Source organism: Phascolarctos cinereus, unplaced genomic scaffold (assembly GCF_003287225.1).
Source record: "Phascolarctos cinereus isolate Bilbo 61053 unplaced genomic scaffold, phaCin_HiC Scaffold_9;HRSCAF=440, whole genome shotgun sequence".
Taxonomy (NCBI): domain Eukaryota; kingdom Metazoa; phylum Chordata; class Mammalia; order Diprotodontia; family Phascolarctidae; genus Phascolarctos; species Phascolarctos cinereus.
The window spans coordinates 118,440,889-118,459,477 of record NW_027556402.1 but is presented as its reverse complement, the minus strand read 5'-3'; the positions used below and the strand labels follow the sequence as shown (position 1 = coordinate 118,459,477).

The following is an 18,589-nucleotide window of genomic DNA, read 5'->3' as shown; positions in this document are numbered from 1 at the left end:
CAGCTTAGTTGGCTTAAATGAGTCTCAAAGCCCAGGTAAACACTGTCTGTAGAATTGGGCGGGAGGGGAAGGGCAAAGGGAGGGGTCAAGATCTGTGATTTCACTAGCATACAACTTCCTGTAAACAAACCAAAAAAAAAAAAAACATTACTGTAAAATGACAGCATTAGCAATTTTAATAACACAATTATTTCACTGCATAAAACTTTGAATTGGGGCATCTAGGTGGCCCAGTGGATAGAGCAGCAGCCCTGAAGTCAGGAGGGCCTGAGTTCAAATGCTGCCTCAGACATTTGACACTCTGTGTGATCGTTCCCTAGGCAAGTCACTTAATCCCAATTGCCTCACCCCCCAAAAAATAAAATAAAAGCTTTAAATTTAGGGGCAGCTAGGTGACATAGGGGATAGAGCACAGAGCCTCGAGTCAGGAAGTCCTGAGTTCAAATATGCCCTCAAACACTTACTAGCTATATGACCCTGGGCAAGTCACTTAACCCTGTTTGCCTAAATTTCCTGGTCTACAAAATAAGCTGGAGAAGGAAATGGCAAACCATTCCAGCAACTTTGCCAAGAAAACCCCAAATGGGTCACAAACAGTCAGACACAACTAAAACAACTGAACAACAACTTTGATTTGCCACAGCCCTTTCCCCAACTGTCCTCTCTTATCCATATTGGATTTTTTCTTATCTATTGTCTCAATTCCCTGACACTACTAGCCTCTACACTTTGATATTTAAAAACATAACACCTGAGCTATAGTTTTCTTTAAAAAAAAATTGGCCTCAAAATGAGAACTTCTTTTGCTTAACATATATATATATATATATTTGTTTTAAGGATTTTTTTTTTGCCCTCAAAAAAGGGAGTGGGGTTGCCTAAGGATAAAACAGGAGAAAAACAAAGACTCACTGAAACATTTTTTAACTTTAAGAACAGAAGAAGACCAGAAAGAATCCCAAACATGCAAGGCAGTATTCAAAGTTACATGTTGATTTTATTACACTGGTTTTTTTTTTAGTGAGGTAATCAGGGTTAAGTGACTTGCCCAGGGTCACATGGCTAGTAAGTGTCAAGTGTCTGAGGCCACATTTGAACTCAGGTCCTCCTGACTCCAGGCTGGTGCTTTACTCACTACACCACCTAGCTGTCCCTTTTATTACACATTTTAAAAGAAAGGTAAGCTGCACATAGGAGATTTTTCAGTTTTATGCAATACACATATGTATGTGTGTGTGTGTGTATACATACATATTCATAGATATATATCCGTTTCATTTGGTGTTTAGTGTTTAAACTTCATAATTTTTAAAATAAATTTTAAAAGAAAAATGTAAAAATATCGGCCCCTTTTCAAGCAAGCTGCCACATAAATCAAATAAATAATATTCTACAGTTTAAATTCCTTTAAAAAAAATCTCTTTACTGACTTCAACTTCCAAATTGTCAGTCCAACTATTTTTCCTTCTTCACATTTAGGAATCTTTTAACAGAGGAAAAAATCCAGTGCCCTCAAAAGGGCACCTAAGTAGTATGTGCTGGGAATACAGTTCATTCTAGCAGCTTGAGTAGAAACTTAAGTTTTTCCTTCTTAGAGAACTGAAAGATTAGACCCCCAGTAAATAATTTCATGGGGATGAGAATTAAGTAAAAAATAATCTGCATTTAATGAACACAAAAAATAAAAAGGACTAAAAAGTGAATTAACTAGGAAATTAAGGAAAACTGAGTACTGTATATCATTCAATAGCCCTAGGCTATACTTTGCCAGACTAAAAGGAATAATGACTACTTGTAAGAATCTATCAACAAGCTCAGGTAAATCATTAAGAATTGTACTTCAGTGGCAGCTAGATGGCACAGTGAATAGAGCTGGGGCCTAGGAATCAGGAGGACCTGAGTTCAAATCCAGCCTCAGACACTTAACACTTATTAGCTGTGTGTGACCCTGAACAAGTCACTTAACCCCAATTACCTCACCAAAAAGCAAAAAAAAAAATTGTATTTCACCTTTACAATTAGAAATAGAAAGAAAAAAATTATTTTAAACCGGGTCGCCTGCTGAATTAATTCTAGGAATGTCCAAAGAGGAAGTTACAAGAATGGCATGGGAACACAAACAGGAGGCAAGTAAGCATGTGACCTATCATAAAGGAAATGAGCTAACAGTTCACAGGAGTTAGTCACAGCTTCTTGCTGTTATCCAAAGCACATATCTGATGTTATAAAAATTCTAGATATGAAAAAACAGTTAACAACCACCACTCCTTTTTCTTCTTCTATTCTACTCTTCTCCCATTTGCTCTGCACCTCCAAAAAGGGGGGGAAGGGGAGAATGATACATCAAATTAGCAGAGATGACAAAAAAGTAAAAATAGCAATCATTGGAAGGGTTGTCAAAGGACAGGTACACCAAGTATTATTGGTGGAGCTGCAAACTGGTCCAGTTATTCTAGAAAGCAATTAGGTACTTGTAACCCCCCAAAATTGATAAACTTTGTATAACTTTGTATATCCTTTGACCCAACATAATATCACTATTAGGCTACGAATACTCCAAAGAGAACAAAACAGAGGAAAAGGACCTCTATGTACAAAATACTTATAACAGCACTTTTTGTCGTAACAAACTAGAATCAAAGTAGGTACCTACCTATCAAATGACGAATGGCTAAAACAATTCATGGTATATGAATGTAATAGAATATTGTTGTGTTATAAGAAATAACCAGTATGACAGACTCAGAGAAAGCTGGGAAGACATAAACAAATTGATACATAAGTGAAGAGGAGTGAACAAAACTAGGTGAACAATCCATACAATGACCACAATAATGTAAAAGAAAACAACTCTTGATCAATACTGTAAAGTCAGAGGAATGATGATAAAGCATAATGGATAGTCTCATGTAGAATGAGACTTACATTTTCAGGCACAGTGTGTGGATTTGTTTTACTTGACTACACTTAAATTTGTTTCAGGGGAGAATGAGTTGGGTAGTAATACATAAAAAAAGAATGGAAAAGAGAATCAATAAAACATTTTTAAAATTCCACAGGGCAGTAGAAGGAAGTTCAGAAGGGAACACAGCCAAATAACACTGTTCTTATTACTATTCTGTTCAATTCAATTAATATACTGTTTTAAAATGTATATAAAGAACAAGGGAACTATCTAGTCAAAAATAACAGAATCACTTGAATTGCAAAGTACTAAAAACAACTTGAAAATTCATTAGTTAATGAATGGCTAATATATAGAATACCAAAATAATGTGATATTATAATGGTATTAGGGAAATAAAGACTAAACCTGTGTATTGGTATAGGGAACTCTCTACCCAGGCAGATTTCCACCTTCACTGTGGCCTTAAAGTTAAGTGACTTGCCCAAGGTCAGAGGTGGGACTTGAACCCAGGCCTTCTTCACTGGCTTTGAGGCCAACTCTCTATCCATTACATCGAATCCCATCTATAATTGTACAACAAATTATAACTATAAGGAATTTATATAAAAATTTTCAAAAGACACAGTTATGTGAAACTAGATACTCAAAGCATTGGGCCTACATCAAAGGACAAGCAGTACAAGGGGTAGACAGCTGGGCCTGGAGTACGGAAGACCTAAGTTCCAATCCAGCCTCAGAAACTAACCCTGAGCAAGGTGGCATAAAATAGGGATCATAATAGTATCTCCCTTGGTTAGCTGTTATAAAGACCAAAAGAGGGCAACTAGGTAGCACACTGGATAGAGCACCAGCCCTGCAGTGAGAAGAACCTGAGTTCAAATACGACCTCAGACACTTGACACTTACTAGCTGTGTGACTCTGAGCAAGTCACTTGACGCCAGTTGCCTGACCAAAAAAATAAAATAAAGATCAAATGAGACAAATGTGAAGTTCTTTGTTTTAAGGTTTGTTTTTTAAGATTTCTTAAAGTTGGCGGGGCAGCTAGGTGGTGCAGTGGATAGAGCCCTGGCCCTGGATTCAGGAGGACCTGAGTTCAAATCCAGCTTCAGACACATAACACTTACTGGCTGTGTGACCCTGGGCAAGTCACTTAACCCCACTGCCTAGCCAAAAAAACAAAACAAAACAAAAGATTTCTTAAAGTACTATGTAAATACCAACTATCACTATAATGAATAAATAACAGAATTAGACAGCATGATATAGGGGAAAAGGGCTAAATTTAGATGCTCACAATCTGGATTGAAAGGCTGACTCTATTCTTCCCTGATATACTGAGTATGATTGACACCTCTCTTGGTCTGGATCTTAGTTTCTACAATGAAGGGGCTGGTCTAGATAACCCTTAAAATCCCTTCCCGCTCTAAATCTATGATCCTATGTCACTGAGGAAGCAGCTAATTATGTATTTTGAACATACTATATATGTACATAGATTCATCTTAAGTACAAAAAATTGTTTTTGTTTATTTGGTTTTATTGGTTAAAGTATGTCTCTCTAAAAATAAATTAATTAAGGGCAGCTAGGTGGCGCAATGGATAGAGCTCCAACCTTGGAGTCAGGAGGATCTGAGTTCAAATGTGATCTCAAGACACTTGATACTTACTAGCTGTGTGACCCTGGGCAAGTCACTTAACGCTTAAAAAAAAAAGTCACTTAACCCTGACTGCCTCACCAAAACAAGCAAAAATAAATAAATAAGTTAATTAGTCATTCAATGTGTGTGGGGGGGGGGGCTCCCAGTCATAGTCTCTGACTGTCACAATTGATTATTTCAATAATAGAACCTACCTCCCAGGGTTGTTGTGATAAAGTGAGATAGAATTTGTGAAACACTTTGCAAATCTTAAAGATAAATACTATAAGTGTTATCATTATTTCTACTTTCCCAAGATGGACTTCAACTAATCTAACTTTATTAAGCACTAAATTCAAATGAAGGAAGAGGAAACAGGAAGATGTGAATGAGCAAGAGAAAAAGAGAAGAAAAATCTGTTAATACAATGCTTCTATTAACAGTTCAAGTCAGAGAATTTTCTTTAGTTATTTAATGTTGATATAAAAATAGGTTTGGAATCCTTGGGACACAAAAGAGGTTTTAAATCCATTACAGACTAGATCTACTTATCTCATACTTAATTATATACCTATTAACACAATCCAATAGTCACCCTTTTCTATTCGACAAGTTTAAAACTGACAAAAAAAATCCTCTCTGACCAGTCAATGACTAAATAATTTTACTAAATTTGAAAACCAAAACATAGATAACCATTTCTGTGTAGTCATGGTCTTTTCACTCATACATATCATGTATTTATTATAGTTTACAAGAATCCTAATTTTTTTAAGTATTTCTGAATCCTGAACACTCTCATTTGGAATTGAGAAAAATAAAGGGGAAAATTGACAAGTGGAACAAGTTTACATCTTAGGATCTTAATGAAAACTCTGCTAAGGAGCTCCCCTGCAAGTCACTGTCCTCAAAAATGTCCTTCACCATACAATATCCCCACCCTCAACACCCTAGTTTTACAGGCATTGCATGGGCTGATAAGCAGCAACTGTTATGCTTAATGTTGATAATATTAGGTTAACAATCAAAAGATCTTCACCTAAATGCTTTTATTAGAATCCACTTATTAATTATCAACAGCATTTACTAAGTGCCTACTATGCGTCAGCCACTGGGCTAAGTACTAGTGATATAAAGATAACAATGTTTTAGTTTCTGTTATTAAAAGAACTTACATTTTACTAAGGGAATACAACATGTTAACAAGTGAGTAAAACCAAAACATACAAAAGAAATATCTCATCAGAGCCTTGATGAGGACTAGAGTTTCCAAGAGAGAAAAAGCTGAGTAGGGAGAGCATTCCAACCACAAGGGCAAGCCATTGTAAAGAAACAATCAGGAGACAGAATGTCATTTATAGGAAATAGAAAACAGGCTGAATTGGTCATAGCCCAGAGTGCAAGAAGGTGAGTAACGTGTAATCATCCTGGAAAGATAGGGTAGAGCCAAATTTTGAAAAGTTTTAAATGCCAATCAAAGATGTGTTTGTATTTTATCATAAAGATGAGGAGCCCCTAAGCTTCCTCAACAGGAATGACCTGGTGAAATCTGGCTTTAAAGAATATCACTTTGGCAGCTGTTTGGAAGGTCACAGGATCATACCTCTACAGCCAGAAGAGACCTTCAAAAGGTTATCATATAGCCCAACTCCTTCATTTTAAAGATGAAGAATCTCAGGACTTCGGAAAACAAGTCTTATTTGCCCAAGGTCATACAGGTAAGGATCAGCAGAAGGATATGAACCCAAGTCTTACAAATGACTCCCCAGGCAACACAGATGGTAGAATGGAGAGAATAAATTTGGAAAAGAGCTCTTAAGAGGCTATTATAATAGTGTAAAGCCACCGGTTCCCCATCACTGACCTAAAGGAACTGGGAGAAGGGCCTGTACTAAGGCAGTTAAGAATGAGAGTAAAGAGAATGGATATAAGATAAAATGCTGAAGAAGCGAAATCAATAAATTGGGCAAGTGATTAGAGTGGGGTGAGGTAGAATGAAGAGTTTAGCATGACTCTAATGTAACAGGGAAAGTAAAAGAAAGGGTAGGCGTGGGGCAAAATACAATGAGTTTCACTTACAACATGTTGAGTTCATGTTTGTGTTCGTGGAGATGTCCAGATGGCAGCTGGAACTAAGGAGAAATTAACGTTAGATATATAGTTAGGAGTTATCTGCATAGACATGATGATCTAACTCAGTGGAAGCTGGTGAGATAAGATAAGGTGAAGAGAGAAGAGGGGACCAGGACAGAACTTGGGGCACACAGATGCATATGGGATAGGACACAGATAACTAAACTACAAAAGAAATTGAGAACAGGTACAATAGAAAGAGAACCATGGCAGAGCAATATTACAAAAGCCAAAGAAGGAGAGAGCATAGAGAGGTTAACAGGTAGTCAACAATGTCAAATACTAAAAAGAGGTCAAGAAGGATAACTGAGAAAGGGCTATTGGACCTAGCAATAAAGACATCACTGAAGATCTTGTCTGGAAAAGTAGTTCCAGTAGAGTGATAGAGATGGATGTCAGAACACAAGGGGTTGAGAAGCGTGGGGAAATGAGAAAGGGAAAGCAAGAGTAGAGACAGCTTGGCTGTGAAAATAGGATAACAGCTTGAGCAGATGATAGGATCAAACAAAGATTCCTTAAGGATGGGGAGAACTACCACAGGTTTACAGCCAGAAGGAAAGAAGAGGTTGGCACTAAGAGAGAAGGGATGATCAAAGGTGCAAGCACCTGGAAGAAACAGAAGGGTATGGCATCAAGGACATAAATGAGTATTGGCTTAATAAATTATAGTATAGGAGTTTGAGGGCATATTATTGTACCCTAAGAAATAACAAAAGGGTAGGCAGGGTAATTTCATACAAATCTAGAAAGAGCCATATGAACTGAAGCAGAATAAAATTGACAGAATCCAAACAATTTATGCAGTGACAACACTATTTATTGTAAAGGGGGGGGAAAAAACTTTGAAAGGCTTAAGAACTCGGAATGCAATGACCAATCACAGTTCCAAGACCACTGATAAAACATACTACCCATCTTTTGAATGTGAAGTGATGAACTCAAGGTGCAGAATAAGATATTTTCAGATATGGCCAATGACGAGATTTGTTTTGCTTAACTATGCATATTTGAGACAAGGGCTTATTTTTCTTTCTTTAAACTGTGAAAGTCAGGAATGAGAAGAGAAGGGCAGGCAACAGGCCTACCAAAAAAGAAGTTCATTAAAGCATTTTTTCAAATGTACAGAAGAGATCATAAGGAAGGTCAGTAGGAAATGCAAATAAGCAAGACTGCTTTGAAGGTAACATGCTGCAAATTGTTTGTATAGCTGAAGGGAGAAGCAAGCAGTATGTGATGCACATTCAAAACTGCATATGCAATCTTCTTTTTCTGTTCTGCTTTGTTAAGCTCAGAATTTTTTTTTCATGTAAAGCAAGGGAAGATGGAAGAGGAAGGGGAAAAAAGGCACCTTCTAATTACAATAGTGATGTTCAATTAAAGTTTCCTAAATTCCTATAATCATCAAAAATAACTCATATCTCTAATCCTTTTAGCTTGACAACATATTCCCCATAGCAACCACTGGGAAGTTGACTGTACAAATATCATTATCCCATTTTACAGAGGAGGAAATTGAGGCAGATTAAGGGATTAGACATTCATTCATTAGACATCCTGACTTCTTTATCAGCATCCACTGTATCGCACTGTCTCTCAAATGTCTAGATGTGTACTAGGTAAAACAAAATCTGCCACTATTTTTAATCCCTTTGAAAAATGTCAAAATTTGTATACAAAGAAAATTGTAAGAAGAAAAATTTTAAATTCGATCAAAATCTTAAGGATCCTGGTGAAAGATTTTATGTATTTCTTATTAATAGGGAAAATAATTGAAGTTTAACTCCAGAACCTTCATCCAAAATCCTAACATAACAGGCATCCAACAGATATTCTATAAATATTAGTGCATTCGATAATGTACAGCCTTATTTGTATTTTCTTAATAATACAGAGGTACATTTTGAACATGTGCCAGGCATTACACAAATAAAGCCAGACATTTCTTTTGGCTGGGCAATGGGGTTAAGTGATTTGCCCAGGGTCACACAGCTAATAAGTGTTATGTGTCTGAGGCCGCATTTTAACTCAGGTCCTCCTGAATCTAGGTGCCACCTAGCTACCCCAAGCCAGATATTTCTTAAGACTATCTTGACTACATAAAAACACAAAACATTTATTTAACATTTAGATTACTTACAATGAAAAAGATAAATAAATATTTATTGGGGTAGTGAGATGGAACATACCAGACTTGCATACTTACATAAGGACAAGATTTCCACTTTCAAATTAAACAACAATGAATCACTGAGACAGTAGGCATAGATTGGAAAATTAATTTGTTTTATAAGTTGGTGATGAGTGTACTCAAGATTTATTTAAAAACTGTATCAGAACAAGAAATGAAAAACGGCGAAGTATATTCTTTTTAAAAAATCAAATTTATGTTCCATTACTAATTATATCTTAAAAATTAATGCCAGAGGCTCCATTTTGATCATTAACCAACAGAAGTTCAAAGTGTCATGGTACACACAGCACAGATTGGTCTTTTTTAAAGAAACCATCCTGAATTTTCCTTTTTTACACATATATTGCTATGATTTTAACTTCTATAATATTAAGTTAAATTTCTTAAATTGGATATATATCTCAGTAACTAAATTCATCATAAAAAAAGATCCAAAAAATTTTGAGCTCCAACATCAGCTCTGTAGGCTAACTCCCTAAGAGCTTTTAATTGTCACTTAACACAATTTATAAATGAGATTTTAAGACCAAGGCCTTGGGCCTACAAATGAGATAAAAGTAGTAATCACTTTTCATGTACTTCCAAATTTCCTTACTTTTCAGTGACCAGGAATGAATGAAAGCAAGCGCACCAGATAAATTACTAGATCATCATAGACCTAAAATGAGAATTTCTATTTTTTAAAATGTGAAAATTATAATCTAACAATGCAGATTAACACAACTAGCCCAGTGCCTAAAGGAAATCAAATTGGCCCATTTTAAACAAATCATGTGAAGGTACTACAAGAGGACATACGATGAACCAAAATGACATTTTTAAAGTTCTGGCTCTATTGTTGTTTAGTCACCCCTCTCCCAAGTTTGCTCCCTGTTCTTTTCTATTTCAGAGCAGAGTAGAAGGTTAAAAGGAAAAGAGCAAGTGTAATTTAGGGACTTTAAGACAGAAGTACTTTAGAGTTATCCAAAATATTGGTAATAAAGAACATTAGGAGCACTGCTTTCTCATCTTTGGAAAAACAAAGATGCATGCTTTAGATTGCTAAGGAAAATTGTCCAAGTGTATAGTTTAAAATACATTTACATGATTAGAAATTTATGAGAAAAGCAAATTGTTCGCATAGAAATTTGTGTCTGTGGATGTAGTTTGGATGTGTGACAAGAGTCATAAAGATAGAATCAAAGCACAGATATTAGAAACGATACTAATAAATGTGGGTGAAAATATACTGAAAAATATTTAGTGTCCAATTATTTTTTTAATATATTTACATGGTTGAAACAACAAATGATTTCCAGATATTCTACTGCACGTTAAATGTGTGTACCAGTATAATTAGGCCCTTACAGATTTGCTCAATAAAATCTTACCATAAATATACCTGAAGAGTGTTGTCAACACTAATTTTCCCAAGCACTCTAAGAAATTTGTAACATATACCTGTTGCATATTAAAAAAGAACAACTATTATTATTACTCTGTATGTTCAATTTTTTAAAATGCCAACTAAAATGAAATTCTTTGCAATGCTAAACTATATCATACTTCAAAAACAGCCATTGGCATTGGTTGAAATACGTGGCTAATGACTAAAGAGAGGCAGATAAGTGGTACAGCAGATAAGAGCACTGGGCTTGGAATCAGGAAGAATCTCCATGATTTCAAATCTGACTTCACACTAGCTGTGTGAACCTGGGCAAGTCACTTCATCCTGTTTGCCTCAGTTTCCTCATCTGTAAAATTAGCTAGAGAAAAAAATGGCAAACCACTCCACTATCTTTGCCAAGAAAATCCCAAATGGGGCATGAAGAATCAGACACAACTGAAATAACTAAACAATAATGACTAAAGAACAGGAAATGCCAGATACATAAAAATTGGTATTAGTATTGAAATATCCCAGAATCAGTTATCTATTTTAAGATACTATTGAAAATTCTGAGATATCAAGTTTCCTGTAAAATTTTTAAAAGATCTCATTTCTTTTAAAATAAATTTTAAATATATAATAAACTTCCATTCAAGAAATATGAGACAATTGTGGTACAGAGGAAAAAAAGCAAGCGACTTGGAATCAGAAGGGCTAGGTTCACACTCTACCTCTGAGATTTACTAGCGGTAGAATCTGTCAGTTTGCTCATCTGTAAATTAGTAATGACAATTAACCTGTATTACCTACATCACTGAATTACCAAAAAGCATTTTATGAACATAAAGTGCCATACAAATTTAAGCTATCATAAGTATTGTAAATTTATATATGGTAGCATATCATCACCACTGTAAAAAATATATTAATTAGGGATGACTGTAGAGATCACGGTAAGTTTCCCTTAATTAGCCAACTCTTCTGTGCTTTTAAAATATAATTCAATTTAGGAAACTGATTTGCTCAGACAGAAACATATTCTATTATGTGAAATAGGGTTCAACTTACAGTAAAAAATGTAAAAGTTAACATTACTTCATACTAAAACATACGAAATGTATTTATGGAATTTTTTACCTCAAAGTCCATAGCAAAAGAAAAATATTTTCTTATTGTCCCACCTCAAATCTGTCTAGATATGATGCTTTTAAAACCAAAGTTACAATCTGTTGAAAGATTTTAAATTTTTGTTTGTTTCCTTTTTGGTAAGGCAATCAGGGTTAAGTGACTTGCCCAGAGTCACAGGGCTACTAAGTGTTTTGTGTCTGAGGCCACATTTGAACTCAGGTCCTCCTGACTCCAAGGCCAGAGATCTATCCACTGGGCCACCTGGCTGCCCCCAAGATTTTAAATTTTTAACAAATGCTGACTGACATATTTTGGGTAAAAGCATGTCTGAGAAAGAAGATGGTATCAACAAGATTCTTATCTATTACTCTGATCATACTGTACTAGATATCTAACACTTAGGAGACTAGTATTTTAAGGAAGAAAAAGAAGGGGGAATAAAAGATTTGTATCTTAGTCTTTGTAGGCATAAACACATTTATAAGAAACAGCACACGGATGTTATTTTTCCTACCCAGAAAATGCTATTCATGTTATTCACACTGAGCTGGAAATTAACATTTTGGAAAATGCCTCTGAAATGTCTGTGCTTAAAATTTAACAAAACATAATTATTATATTTCCATCTTATTTATCTCACACAGCGTCTAATGCTGATTCTGACCTCATATGAATGCATTAATGGCAAATTATTACTCTATTTTCCTATTTTTCTCCCCATTTACAACCTAGCATAAATGATGGATAGCAGCTAGGAATGGCATGTGTACAGTTGTGCAATCATTGCAAAGGACTTGGTTGAATGGCCTAAGTGGTTGAATTTATAACAGAATCTCAGACTTGGACATCTAATACAACCCAAACTTGAACAAGAACCTTCTATAACACCATCATCCTCAACAAGTGGTCATCTAACAACCTCTACTTGAAGACTTCAAGTGATGGGGAACTCACTACCTTTTACTTCAATTAAACAGAATACTTCTAAGTATCACTAAATATTAAATAACTGTAAGTCAGCTATTGTTGTTAAACTAGTTTTCCTACAGAATCAAGTTTGTATTCAACTTATGAAATTTAGTATTCTGTTGTGAATAATGAACATACATAACTGTATCACAGAATGAATATAACACCGAATAAACTTTGAACATACAAACTCAAAACTATTTATTTCAAACTAACTTAAAACTGATATCTTTTTAATATAAAATTTACTTCAAATACATAAGACATTCAATTGTGTTTCCATTTTTCTATGTAATTATAGCTATTTGAAGCCTAAAAATGATAAATATTGTACGAATGACCTATGTTTCAATTTTTAAAATACAAGATGGTATAATTTATTATATATGTACACATATATTTATATTTCAAATTAACATTATTTTCTAGGTGCAGTATTAAATGGCCTCATGAAAAACATCATAGCCCCTGGAGTCAGAGGTCATGGCCAGTTACTTAGCTGTGTGATCAAGGGCAAGTCACTTAATCTTTCTGGGCCTCAGTTTCCTCGCTTGTAAAATGAAATAGATTAAATGATCTCTAATTTCCCTTCCAGTTCTAAATCTTTGACTATCGAAAAGTTACAGCAGAACAAGGGAAGCACTTGAAGTACTTGTGTACTTGGTTTTTCACCATCATAATTCATGACTACAGAAGCAGCCGTTAAATAGCTGACTGAACTTGAATTCTTTTCTCAGAAGGAAGCTGTGCATGAATATTAGTTTTGCCACTCAATCCAGGGTTTCCTGAAGCTACAGTGGGCAATTAAATCATCTAGGACTCCCACGGTCTTAGGACTTGGCAGAAATCTCCAGATCCCATGGCACAGAAATCTGTGGGGACAAGTCAAAGATTCTTCAGCAAAGACAGGTGGGGTTTTGTTTTGTTTTTTAGCTTCCACACCCCCTACATTAAAGCTTAGAAAATTGCCACTGTTCCCACCACCCAGAGGAGCCCTAAGGGCCTAACATATTACAGCAATAAGAACAACAGCCCAGAATTTCCAAACCACCTCAGTGGTATGGATGAGATGACTCTCTAGCAAATAGAATCAACCCAGAAGGTGGCAAGTGGAAATGATGCTGTTCTTTTTGACTCAACATTGGAAGCCCACATATCCGATGAACAGGTAAAGCTATAAAATAGTGACATGCCCACTTAACTGCTAATCAAAGGATGGTCACATCCTGTACACTCAATATGGAAATTTTGGGGGGTCACTTAACAATCATTCTGGCAGCCCAATATATTAGAAAAATTGTCTTCACTGTGCTAGGAGTCAGAAAATCTGTTTGATTAGCAGTTCTGACACCAGCTATGGAATAGGCAGGTCACTTAATCTGAACCACAGTATCCCCGTTTGTAAAACAGAGTTAATACTTGCACTATCCTACAAGGCTTTTCAGAAGAAAATGCTTTATAAACCTTCAAATATTATATCTATATAAGATACGTATAAACCACATATGTAAATTTATCATCTTGGGAAATCATTGTCACCCATTTCAGACAGGGTAAATAATAAATTACTGGGAAAAAAAGGGCTAGCCTCTTTTTGTTACTTGGAATTTTTAATATTTTGCTAATTTTTATACTCTGTCCCTCGTGATAGATCAACCAGTAATTATTCTGACTTGCATTTGGTTGTATTTCACTGCTAGCTCAGTTTCCATTCCAAAACTCCTACTTTTTATTTTAAACTAACCCTACTTCCAAAAAAACTCAAAGAAACATAATATACCTATGTCTGTTACTAAAACACTTCTTCAGTGATTCTAGGGACAGTGAACATGAATAAGGAGATAGAAAGAAAAGTAAATCTGATTAGAACTACGATTACCGCCCATCAACGGATTACAATTTAACACCTAGAGCTGATATGAAACATTAAATGAAAACAAAATTCACTTCGTTGAATAAAATTACATAGAAATACACCTCTTACTCCTGTGGTAAAGTGCAGCCAGGTTCAAAGAAGTTCCTGCCTAATCCTAGTATTTAGCTACTAGCTAAATGTGCTAGCCACAAAGATGCTAGCACATGAGAAGCGTAGAAACAGTGAAGAGCCAACTACTCTATTAGGTCTTTTCTCTATTTCCTTTAATTACCCATATAAGATACTCCAAAAGAGCAAACAGGACTCGATACTCTCCTCCTGGCAAAGGGTCCCGGGAAAGTAGTTCTCCTAAGGGATGGCTCCCTCGACAACACCACTACCCCCTGCCCTTCCCTTCCTCTGCCTCCGAGTTTTCAGGACAATTCCTGGATGTCCGAGGCAGGAGAGAGAAGCCCCGCACTCGCGTGGAGGAGGAGCGCCCTGTCACCGGCCTCCGGGATCCCGAGAAGGGCCCTTTGAGACTTTTTTCTCCGAGTCTGGTTGTGTTTTAAGATAACGAGATTTCGCAGTGAGCCACCCGCGCTCCGGGAGGAGGGGAAAGGGCACGGCAGCCGCACAACCTGCCGGGCTGCCCGGGGGGCCCGAGGGGGCCTGGTCCGGGGAGACGGGCTACAGCGGGCCGTAGCCTCCGCCAGGCTGTCCCGCCCCGAGAGCTGAGCTGCCCGTCGCCCTCCGCCAGGCGCCCAGCTCCCTTCCGCCCCCCCCACACACACTCACACTCGTACACACAGCACACTCACTCACTCACTCTTCTCGACTTGGTTCCTCCGAAGCCTGACCCCCGCCCTGCCCCAGGACCAAGGACTCGCGGCGGCGGCGGCGGCAGAAGCGGGACATAAACACGTCGAGACGAACGCGCACCCGGCCCATCCCCCTCCCGCCCGGGATCCCTGGGCCCGGGGAACTCGCCCCCCGCCTGCCTCAGGCCCCGGCCGGCCGGTGTCACCGCCACTGCTGCCGGAGCACCTCGGAGCCAACCACACCGGCGGACGCGGGGCGGGGGGGAGGGTGGAGCGTGAGCCCCCATTCTCTCCCTCGCCCCCCCCTCCAGCTCCTCCCTCTTACCTGCGAGTCGAGTCCCCGCCGAGGGCCGCCGCGCCTCGGTCCCTCCCCGCTGGGCCGAGGGGCAGCCGCGGCCGTCGCCGAGGGCCAAGAGTCCGAAGGGAGCCGGCCGGGCCTCCCCGGCAGCAGGAGCAGCTCCACAGGGAGAGGAGGAGACAAAACAGCGCCGCGCCTCCTCCCTTACACACTCCTTCACTCACTCCCTCTCTCACAACCGCTCCCCCGCCCGCCCGCCCGCTCCACAACAGCTCTCCCCCGCCAAACGGCGGCAGCGGCGACGGCGGCGACACTGAGCCCGGCGCACGCAGGAATGGTCCCCCCCAACTCGCCGCCGCCGAGCTCTCCCCGCGCCCGGCCCCCTCCCTGCAGCCCGCCCAGCTCCGCCCCCTCCGCCTCCTGCTGCCGCCACCAGGACACACGAGTCCGCCCGCCCCGCTCGGCTCCGCGCGCGCCCCCCATACTCGCAGATCCCCAGCGGGAGGGGGAGCGGCGCAGCCGGCCCCAAGACGCACTCGGCTCCGACTGGCGAAGGCCAGCGTCCGGGCCCGCGCGCGGGCCCCCTGCTCCGCTCTGTCCGACACCTGGACTGGCTGCTGCGTGGAATCCCCGACTCTTCTTTCTCTCTCCTTCTTAAAGTTCCCGCATCCATCTAAGTCGCCCACCTCGCCCTACCCCACCCCTCGCACGCGAAAACTTCCCACCTACCCGCCCCCCACCCCCTACACCACAGGCCGGTGCTCCCGCCAGGCCCTGTTCACTGGATCGCGGGGCTTCTGGTCCAAGCCACGTCCAGCCTCACCTTGGCCACCCCCCTCCCCGCAGGCAGGACTGCCCCTCCCTCGCACGTCCCCAAACCCCCCCAGGCCACGCTCTCCACTGGCAGTCCAGGTCTCGCTGCCCTGCGTGCTTCCGCTTTTGCGGGGCTCTGCGGGGCTTGGTCTGTGCACCTGCCCAGGCGCACGGCTGCTGCCCGTACCCCGACCTTCCCCTGCCTGCTTGGATTCGCCACACCCCGAATCCCCCCACCCCCATTATTATCTCCTTCCATCTCCTTCCTTAGGAGTGGATCCAGACCCGGGCAGTTTGACAGTTATGGGTTGGGGGGAGGGGGCAAAACATCCAGCGCTTCCCTCGCCCTCCTTGCCTCCGCCCCTCCAGGAGTGGAGTGGGCCAGTTAACCCCGCCCCGCCCAGCCCCGCCCCCAGCCGGTGACGTGACATAGTGGGCCCGCCCCAGGACGCTCCCCGCGCCACTCCTCCTTCCTTCCCCTCCCTCCCGATAGCGTCACCTCCTCGCCCGCCCCGCTGGCTCCGCCCCATTCCCAGAAATTACAACCGACTCAACTGCCCGGCGGCGCGGCCGTTGGAGTTTGCGCCGGGCTTCCGCCGCCTGCGTCGGGCCGGAGCTGGCGCTCAGCCGCCTCAGGACGCTTCGGAGCGGGCCCGCGCGGGGCAGGACACTGAGGGCGAGGGAGCGGGCGCGCTCACGGCTACGCCCCTCCCCTCCCCCCCCACACACACTGCACGTTCCGCCGCGCTGCGCCCCATCCCTCGCTGGAACTGAGGCGACCGTACTGGGCCTGCCGGACCGTGCCCAGAGTTTCTCACGGAAGGGCTCCCGTTCCTGTGCCGTTTTCAGACCCCAGAAAGAAGGCGCTTCGGGCCCTGCAGTAAGAGGATCCGAAATGGAAAGTTTTGTTCAGTGAACTGAAGATCCAGGGCGGAAGAGGTGGTGGACTGTCGGTGCGGAATGGGGCGTAGCCGACCCGGCCGTGTCGTGGCTCGTTTTGTTGGAAAGAAGTGTCCCTGCGAAGAGAGCTAAGGGAACCTAACATTGATGGTGTGTTTTAAGAGATCGAAGTGCTTTTTTAAAAAAAATAAAAATAACAAGAAGGTAAAAGCGGCTAGATGGGACGTGTAGTTAAGAAGACCAGATTTCAAAACTGGCCTCAGATACTGACTAGCCCTGTGATTCTGGGGAAGTCATTTAACCTCCAACCTCTGTTTGCCTTAATACACTGGAAAAGAAAACAGCAAACCACTCAGTAGCTTTGCTAAGAAAAACCCACGGACTGTATTGGGGTGATATGGGCTACAGGGTCTCGGAAGACTCAGATGATTGAACAACAACAAATCGTGAACAAACAGTTGGCTAGCATATAGCAAGCACGTGCACGCCTCCTGTGTTGTACCATCTTTCTTCCCGATCACGGGGAAAAAAGCTCTGCTCTTCCAGCTTTTTAAAAAAGTGCTGACATTTTGAAGGTTCCCCTAAAGCCACTATTAAAAATAATATAACTTGAGCCTTTCTTCCCCTTTCCCCGATTTTCTTTTGCATACAAATTTAAGTCGACAAGAATTTTATTTCTGCTCTGCAGAATTTTGACAACAAAAGCTAAAGCTTTTCGTTATACTACCTCACCATATGGTTGGTTTGTTGTTTTTTTTTTAAGTCCAAAGAGTTTTCCCACCATCAGCTCTGGGGTCTACTGAATCAACTTCCTAATTTTACAGCTGAAGCCCAGAGAGTTGAACGGACTTGGCCGTGATCTCCCAGGTATTAAGTGTCAGAACTTAGAAAGAGAGCTCAGATCGTCTGACTTCCAGATTTAGAGCTCTTTTCATGATACCAAAGTGAAGTGACTTGCCCCAAATCACCTAATTAACTAAATGTCAAAATTCAAACCTAGGTTTCCTGACTCCAGGATTCCTCTAATAGAGTGTACTATACTACACTGACTCTGTACTTGATTATTAATCTCATTTAATCTAATAGATGGTTGAACAAAAGTCCTAGAGAGGTGAGCTGATTTGCACTTGATGTCATAAGTAGGATCAAAACTGAGCAATCCAGCTCCTTTAAATGCAAATCTTAATGCAGTTCAGGAAAAGAAAAAGGGAGGGGGTGAAAGCTTTCCCATATTACATATCCTTATCAGGCATATTTTTCTCTGGGGTGGGAAGACAAACTTCTGCAGTGAGATTAGTTAGGATGGAGTAACAAGTATTTAAACCACATGTAAACTTGATTTGAGGGGCTAGAGAACACAAACTGGAATAGAAAATGAATGCAACTCCCTCCCTTATCACAGAAATTGTCTCCAGAGCTTGACGCCCAGGGGCTTCTCGTTCCCCCCACCCCAATGGTGAACATCTGCCGCTTTGGGGCCTTGCACAACTGCTATTATCATACCATCACTGGTGCCGTTACCAGAGTAGCTGCACTAAGTCTTGGGACAGATATAAGACTTACTAT

General features: G+C 40.6%; 1 protein-coding gene across 4 annotated transcripts in view; it reads right to left on the bottom strand.

Moving 5' to 3' along the window:
* The window catches only part of ELF2 (E74 like ETS transcription factor 2), a 125,710-nt gene that overhangs the window by 72,623 nt on the left and 34,498 nt on the right, over nt 1–18,589 (bottom strand). Inside the window, exons 1-2 of one of the 4 annotated variants that reach the window (XM_078148942.1) lie at nt 15,338–15,543; nt 6,626–6,678 (exon numbers count right to left, since the gene is read on the bottom strand). The exons of 1 other annotated variant lie outside the window; for it this stretch is intronic. The gene's annotated coding sequence lies outside the window, so the exon portion shown is untranslated. Of the gene's footprint in view, nt 1–6,625; nt 6,679–15,337; nt 15,545–18,589 lie in introns of those variants that run through there. 2 more of the 4 variants (XM_020967483.2, XM_020967479.2) reach the window with 2 other exon arrangements.